Genomic DNA, 9,900 nt, shown 5'->3' with positions numbered 1-9,900 from the left:
TTCAGGATCTACTCCAGGGTGGAGAAGACTTTGGAAACCACAGACATGTAGAAGAAGATAGTTCCTCAAAATGTTTCTGATTTCCAGATTGCCTCTTTGGGGCCTTTGGAGGGAGAATTTCCCTGGGTGAGATTGGTGTGATGGTTAAATGTAAGATTTTATTTTGTTCCTATCAGAAGACCTCATTCATTCATGTATTTTTCTGGTATATTCTAATCTAATTAACTTTTCCCATTTCTGTTTGCTGTGTTGCTAGGATAAATGAGTTTAATTGCTATTTGTGCAACCAGGTGAAAAGGGACCAAGCCAAGGATTATTAGCTTGAGGCTACCCTCCCACATTAAGGTAAAGTTAATCAGGGAAGAAGGTTTTTTTTTTTTTTGGTTTTTGGGTTTTTTTGGAACCTATTGTATTCCTAGACCAGCAATATTTAGGATGGCAGATATTCTTTATTAGAGGTCATTCTGGTCTAGTAACCTTGTCAGAGACTGGAGAAAAAAGTGCTCCCTTGTGGTCCTTCTGCTTTAATCAAGGCAAGAATCAGTCTCCCTCAGACAGCCTTGGGGCTGATTCCAGAGATATTTAATCATGCTGTCCTTGATCTGCATTTTAGACAACCCATGAGTACATGTACATATTTATCACATAGGTACAAATACGCCTTACATATAAATTAATATATGTTAATACCCTCTTTTAACAATATCTCTCTGTATAAAGGATGTAAAGGGGAGGGGTATCTAACTCACATCCACAGGTCCTCAACTCCTTCCTGCCAAATGAGAGGATGGCAATTCTATAGGTTTTAAATTACACATCATTCTAGAATCTTTGTATCACAAACAAAAACAATCACTGGAGACTGGTGTATATATTCCCAAGTTGCCTCATCTGCCGATGACAAACCTGTGGTTTCTCCTTCTCCTTCTCCTTCTCCTTCTCCTTATTCGTCTTCTCCTTCTTCGTCTTCTTCCTCTTCTCCTTCTCCTCCTTCTTCTCCTTTCTCCTTCTCTTCTCCTTCTTCTCCTTCTTCTTCTCCTCCTCCTCCTCCTCTTCTTTCTCCTTCTTTCTTCTTCTCCTCCTTTAAATAATATCCCCTCCCCTGCCATTTTGTGTAAAAACAACTTTAACATTCAGGTTTTTCAAAGTTTTGAGTTCCATATTCTATCCTCCCCTCCCTCCCCTTCCTTTTCCCTTAGATGGTAAGCAATCTGATATAGGTTACACATATGCAATCATGTAAAACATATTTCCATATTAGTCATTTTGTGGAAGAAAATTCGAACCAAAAAAGCAAAAGAAGGGAAGAAAGTGAAAAATAGTATACTTTGATCTGCATTCAGATTCCATCACACTCTGGAGGCAAATAGCATTTTTATCATGAATCCTTTAGAAATGTATTGAATCATTGAATTCCCGAGAATAGCTAAGTCACTCACAATTGATCACTGTATAATACTGTTGTTACTATGTATGCTGTCCTGGTTTTGTTCACTTTGAATCAATTCATAAATCTTTCCAAGTTTTTCTGAAAACATTCTGCTTGTCATTTCTTATAGCAGAATAATATTTCATTACAACCACATACCACACTTGTTCAGTCATTCCCCAATTGATGAACATCCCCTCAATTTCCAATTCTTTGTCACCACAAAAAGAGCTGTTATAAATATTTTTGTAAAAATAGGTCTTTTTCCTTTTCCTTCAATCTTTTTGGGATACTGACCTAGTAGTGGTATTGCTGGATCAGAGGGTATGCTCAGTTTTATAGCCCTTTGGGTATAGTTCCAAATTGCTCTCCATAATGATTGAATCAGTTCACACCTTGCCTGTGGCTTCTTTTAAATTGTTGTGCATTCATTTTTTGTGTAAAATACCAGAATGTAATTAATTTTTTATGATGCTTAATTTTACCATTGAAGTTTGCATAGGAATATGCTAAATAAGGAAGAGAGAAAAAGAACCAGAAGATCTTTGAAAAGACCTGTATAAACTTAGTGAGTATAAAAGATTTCTTATGATTGTTGGGTACTATGTTACAACTGCTAACTTGTAGGTATTAATGTTAACTTGAGAATCAATTGTGTCTTGCTTTAGATTGTAAACAGTAGAACCTCTGTATTAGCTACAAGCAGTTGGGACTGTAATTTTTATTGAGGCAGATAGGTGGCATAGTGGACAGAAGGTGGGGCCTCGAGTCAGAAACACCTGAGGTCAAATCCAGCCTGGGATACTTACTAGCTGTGTGACTCTAGGCAAGTCACTCTTGTTTGCCTCGGTTTCCTTATCTATAAAATGAGAATAATTATAGCACCTACCTCCCACTTGAGGATCAAATGAGATAATATTTGTAAAGTATCTGGCACATAGTAAACACTATAGACATGTCAGCTATTATCATTAACGTTGTTGTTATCATATTTCAGCTTGAATCTATGCTCCAAATGTTACAGTCAATTTTAGGTAGAAGTAGATTTCGTAAGACAGTCTTATGCATTCCATGTTCTTTCTGGTACATGAATGTACCATTCCAGAGAAGCATTTATGGCCCTCATCTGAATCAATTAGAGAAGAGGGAATTTCAGGTCCAGATCTGATTTCAGAGTGCAGTTGCATGATGTTTCTATCATATCCTTTTTCCTGCCTTTCATTCTGACGATGAGCAGGAGATATTAACATTTTTATGATGGATCTTAGTGTCAGCAATCACCTTGAATCCATGAGATCACAGTGATGGAGATACAGGGTTGAGAAAAGCTCTATAGCTTTGACTTGTCCTGATTTCTCTTTGTGGGGGCTTCTACATCCTAGGGAACCAAAATCTATTAGACCCCTTTGTTCAAAGGGGTCTTCATAATAATTTCTCTACAAATATTGGTTATTAAGGGAGGAGCTAAGAAGCAGTAAAATGGACATAAAGTTCAGGTTCAGAAGGAGAGGTGAGAAATATGAGGTCAGATTATAATGTGAATAATCAGAGCCAGAAGAGTCAAAGAAGCCTGTACTCTAAAGCATTTCCTTGACCAATAGTAAGATGGAGGTTAGAGCATCAAGGGAGTGAATATGCTTAGCATTCAGAATATTATAAAGCATTGCCAATTTTGTGAAGTTATTCTGCTCATGGAAAAGAGTGTATTAATGACTCAAATTCCCAATCCCCATACCATGATAACTTTGACTAGACAGTAAGAGAATGTAGTGAGTGTAAGCCTCTCCATAGTTGTCATAAAAACAGTCACAGGAAGACAATAGAGCCTTTGAGGCAAAACATAGGCTTGTTCTGAATGTATCTGGGGAATAAAAAACTTTAAAGTTTTGAAAATTAGATAAAAATTGCCTAGGGACATTTGGGGGAGAGGGATGCTAGGGCAGAGGAAGTGAGACTTCTAGCATTTTAAAAAGTGGAAATTTATACAGGGATTATGATAATGACTTCTGGAGAGCTTGCTCTTTCAGATAAAAGAAAAGAATCCATTAAACCAGGTTTTTTTTTTCCCAAAAGGGATTATTTCAGTTATCTTTTAATATTCATAAAAGATAGCACTCAGATCATATTTCTTTCTGGTTGTAGAATTCTGGGTATTCTAGGAAATATAGCCTCTGAAGAAATTATTAACTATTCCTCTTTCATGTAATACTGGGTCTCCCAACCAGTACTGAATAATGATGATGATGATAGCTAGCATTGATATAGCACTTTAAGGTTTGCAAAACACTTTACAAATATTATCACCTTTGATCCTCACAACAATCCTGGGAGGTAGATGCTATCACTATTCCCATTTTTGGCAGATGAGAAAACTGAGGGGGAAATTAGTTAAGTGACTTGCCTAGGGACGTACAGATAGTAAGTAGTTGAGGCAAGATTTGAACTCCAGTCTTCCCTGACTTTGAGTCTAGCACTCTATCCACTAGGCTACCTGAAAACCCTGTTGCTGCCAATCTTGGAATCAGGATACCTGCCACCTTGGAACTGCTTTGAAGCTATTTCCCACAGAACATTAAGTACCAGTAATCCCCACCCTTCCCCCAATGCCCAAAAGAAGAGATTTTCTATTCTTCCATGTCTGAAAGAATGAATACCTGAAATTTTGGCAGAGCATTCTGGTGCTTGGTTACTAAGCTTTTTGTGTTCTGGAAAGGGATGCGTGAATTATATTTGTAAAAAGATAACAAATGGGGGTAGCTAGGTAGTGCAGTAGATAGAGCACCAGTCCTGGAGTCAGGAAGACCTGAGTTCAAATCTGGCCTCAGACACATGATACTCACTAGCTGTGTGACCCTGAGCAAGTCACTTAATTCCATTGCCTCACCAAAAAAAAAAAAAAAGATAATAAATGCAAGATATATTAGACAAACAAAAGGAAACATCTGCCGGCCAGTTGGAAAGTGCTCCTTTTGCTTCACTCAGGTGAAGGGTTCTTTCCTGAGCCAGTCTCAATGGTGAGGAATTTCCTGGCTGACTCAATCTGCCTAATTTTTTCTTTTTCTTTCTTGCCCCTGTAAGATGACCAAAGGAGAAGAAATATTTGATCACTTTATGATTTAGTGACCCCTCCTTACTCTGGGAAGAGCCAAAAAACATTATCCTGTCCAAATGAACCTAGAACACTGAAAACTTTAAATGTCTTCTTATGAAACAGGATCTCGCTAGTCTCCCTGTTAATTTGCTGAAATAGCCTCATTTGACTATTTGGCCTCTCAGGCTGATGTGACAAGCAGAGGGAAGATGGAGACCTCAGACATAGGATTAGTGCAGACTTTGAAGGTTAAAGGAGAGGAGAAATAGTGGCAATTGTGCAGATTTACCTTCCTGTCACTAGACTCAGGGGCAGTTTGTTCATGCAGTAGATTGAGCACCAGTGCTGGAGTCAGGAGGACCTGAGTTCAAATCTGGCCCCAGATGCTGACTAGTTATGTGACTTTGGGCAAGTCACTTAACCCTGTTTGCCTCAGTTCCTCTGAGGAAACATTCCTTGTCAAATGAGCTGGAGAAGGAAATGGCAAACCACTCCAGTATCTGCCAAGAAAATCCCAAATGGAGTCACAAAGAGTTGGACATGACTCAATAACAGTAGGCTCAGGGGTGCTCTGGCCTCAGAGCACTATAAGCATCAACTTTTCCCGTTAAAGGAATTTAAAGACAAATGTAGAAATAGATACTCCCCTTCACCCTTTATTAATATTAAGAAAGCATTTTCAAAGTATTCTAGTCTGAAACCTTTGGACTAATCTGAAAGAGAACCCAAGTGTGCTGATAACTGTTTACCAACTGGCTCTCCCTCCCCAAACATGCATGAATGATGCACTTTTTAGTTTAATCTGCACGATCACTTAAGTTTAGACAATCAATAAAATCAATAAATCAAGCCCTGATTTGTAAGAGTTGCTAATTTCTGAAAACTGTGAAAAAATGCTCACACTGAAAATTCAATCAGGAGAACCTGTACATACACCCCAGGTGATAAATGCTCATCATTCTTGTCAGTTCTGAAAGAGTGTCCTACTTCCTGGATTCTCATCATCCCAGCAGGGACTCCTCCCTTGAAGCAGTTATGGTAGTGACCAGGCAAGGGCAAGGGCGAAGAGTACCTTCATTGATCCTCCTTGACTGGATTAGTGTTATTATCAATCTAAAGAGATCTCTTGACTTCACCTTAGACCAGCTGAACATAGGAACTCTTGAAGGAAGTGATCATAGAAGGATTCAATAGTTTTAGGAAAATGATTCACCAAGATTATGTGACTATTGTTATGGATTGATAGGCAAAATGTCTTTCCCCAAGTTGTGTGCCTATGTTCCCAATTCAGAGAGGGCAGGTATTCTGTGACTGTTTCTGGTGCACTTACTAAGTGGTGAAGAAAAGCCTTTTGATTGTCTGCTGAGCTGGAACTGACTAGTATGTTTGTATATAAGTGACTAGATAAGCCCTGCATGATCTTAGAAAGTGAGTTATGAAAAACTCACCAAGCACATTGCATCAGAGTCTTGATGATAAATGACAGAAGAGAGTAACTCAAAAGAGGGAGTAGTTGTTTGTATGTCCTGTTTTGTCACCAAGCTCAGTAATAGGTTAGTAGTTCTAAAGGCTGCCACATTCTGAAATGATATTTGGATAAAAATTTGTCAGGGGTCGATCTGTGACCAACACAGTTTTTCTTTCCTTTCTTAAGAACAGGAGAGCTCTCCCCAGGCGTCCTCATGCAAGTGACATCATCTTTAAACCCACATGGCAATCCCTGAAGCACCTTGGAGATGCCCAGGGAACACAAGGTTACCTGGAAATCCAATTACTTCCTCAATATCATTCAACTTTTGGATGATTATCCAAAATGCTTCATTGTGGGAGCAGACAATGTGGGCTCCAAGCAGATGCAGCAGATCTGGATGTCCCTCTGTGGGAAGGCCGTAGTATTGATGGGAAAAAACACCATGATGTGCAAAGCCATTTGTGGGCATCTGGAGAACAGCCCTGCCCTGGAGAAACTGCTGCCTCATATTCGGGGGAATATGGGCTTTGTGTTCACCAAGGAAAATCTGACTGAGATTAGGGCTATGTGTCTGGCCAATAAGGTGTCAGCTGCTGCCTGTGCCAGTGCCATCACCCCATGTGATGTCACTGTGCCAGCCACTGGTCTGGGTCTCAGGAAAACTTCTTTCTTCCAGGCTCTGGGTATCACCACCAAGATTTCCAGGGGCACCATTGAAATCTTGAGAGCTGTGCAGCTGATTAAGACTGGAGACAAAGTGGGCGCCAGCGAGGCCACCTTGTTCAACACGTTGAACATCTCTCCATTCTCCTTTGGGCTGATCATTCAGTAAGTGTTTTAACAATGGCAACATCTACAATCCTGAAGTGCTGGACATCATGGAGGAGACTGCACTGTTGTTCTTAGACGGTGTCCGTAATGTTGCCAGGGTTTGTCTGCAGATTGGATACCCAACCGTTGCATCAGTACTCTATTTGATCATCAATGGGTACAAGTGGGTCTTGGCTGTAGCTGTGGAGACTGAATATACCTTTCCACTTGCTGAAAAGGTGAAAGCCTTCTTGGCTGACCCTTCCACATTTGTAGTGGCTGCCCCGGCTGCTGCCACTCCAGCCAAGGTGGAAGGCAAGGAAGAATCAGAGGAGTCTGATGAAGATATGGGATTTGGTCTATTTGATTAGCCCACAGGAAACAGCTATTTCAGCCAGTTCATTTGTGAAACAAAGAAATAAAAGTGCTCATTTATCTCTTAAAAAAAAAAGAACAGGACAGTACCATTTCTGTGATGTATCTATGAGAGAGGGAGAGAGAGATGGAGAGATGGAGAGGGAGAGAGAAAGAGAGAGAGAGAGAGAGAGAGAGAGAGAGAGAGAGAGAGAGAGAGAGAAAGACAGAGCAAGAGCACTAAGTGCTGTGACAAAGACAATTTGTAGTAAAATGTCTACTAAATTATAGTAACATTCAATAAATCATGTGCTATGGCTACAACTAACCAATATGTATCTTAAACTTTTCTGGAATATAATGTAATTCAAGGAAGCAATTAACTGGGTGAAGGAAGAAAAGAAGATTTAGTAGCTAGAGAAAATCTATTAGAAAATATGGTAACTGTCTATACTCACTGAGATTATAAACTTATGAATGGGAAAATCTGCTGTCTTTGAAATGTCCTAACGACAATAGAAAAGAAAAAAGAAAAGCAGAATTCTTTTAAAAGTAGAATGAGAATCTTACCCCTTTTACCAAAGTTTTCCGCAGGCAGCAGCTATGGATGTGGTTCATCTCAGTAAACTTTCAAAAGAGCCTTTATTTGGGCCCTCAATGACTTAAAAGTTGCCAGTCTAGGAAAGAATGTACCTGGAACAGAGAGAAAATTGAAATTGCCTCTACGAAGGCATTAGAGATGAAATAGTAGTGATAGTAATAATGGGGGCTATTTCTATAGCATTTTAAGGTTTACTCTATTACAGAAGGCAGTTATCACATAGAATTCAGTGAGTATATGAGGTAGGCTAAATATAGGTAAAGGGATTGGGTAGAGTAATATAGCCTATAGAAATTATAGTAATATATTATTGTCCTGGTCTTTTAGGAATCATATGCATTTCAACCAGGTTAATAAGGTATACTATTTCTTGGGTGGGGTTAAAACACTAGTTTTTGGTGATTAGTTCTGATTAGATCTGAAACCCATTTCTGCTCTTGTTACCTAATAGAGAATAGAAATCTTGGGGAATGTCCTTTAGGATCAACAATTCTGAAGGAGGTGGGGAAGAGGGAAATTAGAATATCCAATTGTATGCCAACAAAACTGAGAGTTTTAAAATAAAATGGATAAATATTTACAAAAATATAAAATGCCTAGGTCAACAGAATAATAGAGAATTATCTATTCTCTGAAATCTAGTCTCTGAAACAGAAATTTAATAAGCCACAAATGAACTCTCAAAGAGAAAAACAATCAAACAAAAACTTGGGTCCAGATGGACTTGCAAATGGATTCTATCAAACATTCAAAGAAAAATTTGTACTGTATGTCTTAAAACTAGAGATAGATAGTAATCTCCTTCTATGAAGCAAATATGTTTTGATGCAAAAACCAGAGAGAGGTAAAGGAGAGAAAGAAAACTATACACCCCAATGTCACTTGTGAATATTGATGTAAAAACATTGGAAAAGTATTAGCAAAGATGTTAAAGTGACAAATTGAATAGATCATTTACTATGACCAGGTTGGGCCTTATACTAGGAATATAGAGATATGTCAACATTAGAAAAACTAAAAATGTAATAGACCATATTAATAACAAAAATTAGACTGATAATAAAACCACAATTATATCAATATAGCCATAAAAAGGCTTTACTGGAATATAATTGCTCATTTTTGTTTAAAACATTAAAAGGCATAGAAATATGTGGAACTTTCCTTAATATGATAAACAAATATTTATCTAGAGATAAATATTATTTATGATAGAGAAATTCTATAAGCCTTTCCAATATGATCAGAGAAAAGCAAAGATGTCAATTACTATTGCTATTATTTGATAGTCATCAAGAAATGCTAGCAATAACAATAACAAAATAAAAAGAAATTATGAGAATAATCATAAGCACAGAAGGAAATTTATCTTTATTTGCAGATAACATGATGGCTTTCTTAGAGAATATCAGAGATTCAGTGAAAAAATTTAGCCAAAGCAATTAATTACTTAAGTAAAGTAGCAGATTATAATATAATCACAAACCCCATCAGGTTGTTAGTATATTTTAACAAAACTCAGAGGGGGAAACAGAAAAATAAATTACATTAAATATGATTACAAAATACATAAGCTATCTGGTAGTTATTCAGTTATCCTGGACTTTTATGACTACAACTATAAAGCACTTGTAGAAAAAATGGGTGACTTAAATAATTGGATGGATAATAAAAGTAATGATAACTCCTGTTTATTTAAAAATTATTATTTATTTCTAACATTCATATAAAATTTTTTGAGTTTCTATTCTTTCTGTCTCTCCTGCCCTTACCCTACCTCTTGAGAAGGCAAGCAGTGTGCTATCAATTATACAAGTGAAATCATGCAATACAAATTTCCTTATTAGCCATGCTGAAAAAAAGAAGCAAGAAAAATAAAGAAAGTGAAAAAATTGTTCTTCAGTCTGTACTCAGACTTCATCAGTTCTCTTTCTGGAGGTGGATCACATTTTCCATCATGAGTCCTTTGGAGTTATCTTTGATTTTTGCATTGATAAGAGTATCTAGGTCTTTCACAGCTGATCATCATTACAATATTCCTGTTACTGTGTACAATGTTCTTCTGGTTCTGCTCATTTCACTTCATATCAGTTCACGTAAATCTTTCTAGGTTTTTCTGATACAATCCCCCTCATCATTTCTTA

The 9,900-nt window shown here is 37.6% G+C and overlaps 1 pseudogene; it reads left to right on the top strand.

Annotated features, from left to right (window-relative positions):
- Window positions 1–6,256: 6,256 nt before the first annotated feature.
- LOC114028648 lies at window positions 6,257–7,172 on the top strand (annotated as a pseudogene).
- Window positions 7,173–9,900: the final 2,728 nt, after the last annotated feature.

This window comes from Vombatus ursinus, unplaced genomic scaffold (assembly GCF_900497805.2).
Source record: "Vombatus ursinus unplaced genomic scaffold, bare-nosed wombat genome assembly UNPS02014893.1, whole genome shotgun sequence".
In the NCBI taxonomy this organism is placed as follows: Eukaryota; Metazoa; Chordata; class Mammalia; order Diprotodontia; family Vombatidae; genus Vombatus; species Vombatus ursinus.
Note: the sequence above shows the minus strand (reverse complement) of the source record. Positions and strands in the feature narration are given on the sequence as shown.